Below are 262 nucleotides of genomic sequence, written 5' to 3' on the forward strand. Positions count from 1 at the left end.
CAAGACAGTGTGTGGGGGCGCAGCATGAAATTGAATAAAACCAAAGGAAATTACATTAACATTAGAAACTCGCAGACACACAAAAACACCAAATATCTTACTTGACAAACAAGAGAGGGAATTTCTTTTCAGCCATCCTCACGCACACTGTTTTACAGTGTGTGTACCAGCTCACTATGGAAAGATAATAAATTACATTGCACTTACACAAAGTACGGACAAGCACACACTGTACATGCACCCTTCAGATTTTCTACAGTAG

The sequence above is a fragment of the Seriola lalandi genome, unplaced genomic scaffold (genome assembly GCF_002814215.2).
Source record: "Seriola lalandi dorsalis isolate HSWRI2012SDOR001 ecotype SW California unplaced genomic scaffold, Sedor1 jcf7180002055008, whole genome shotgun sequence".
NCBI lineage: Eukaryota > Metazoa > Chordata > Actinopteri > Carangiformes > Carangidae > Seriola > Seriola lalandi.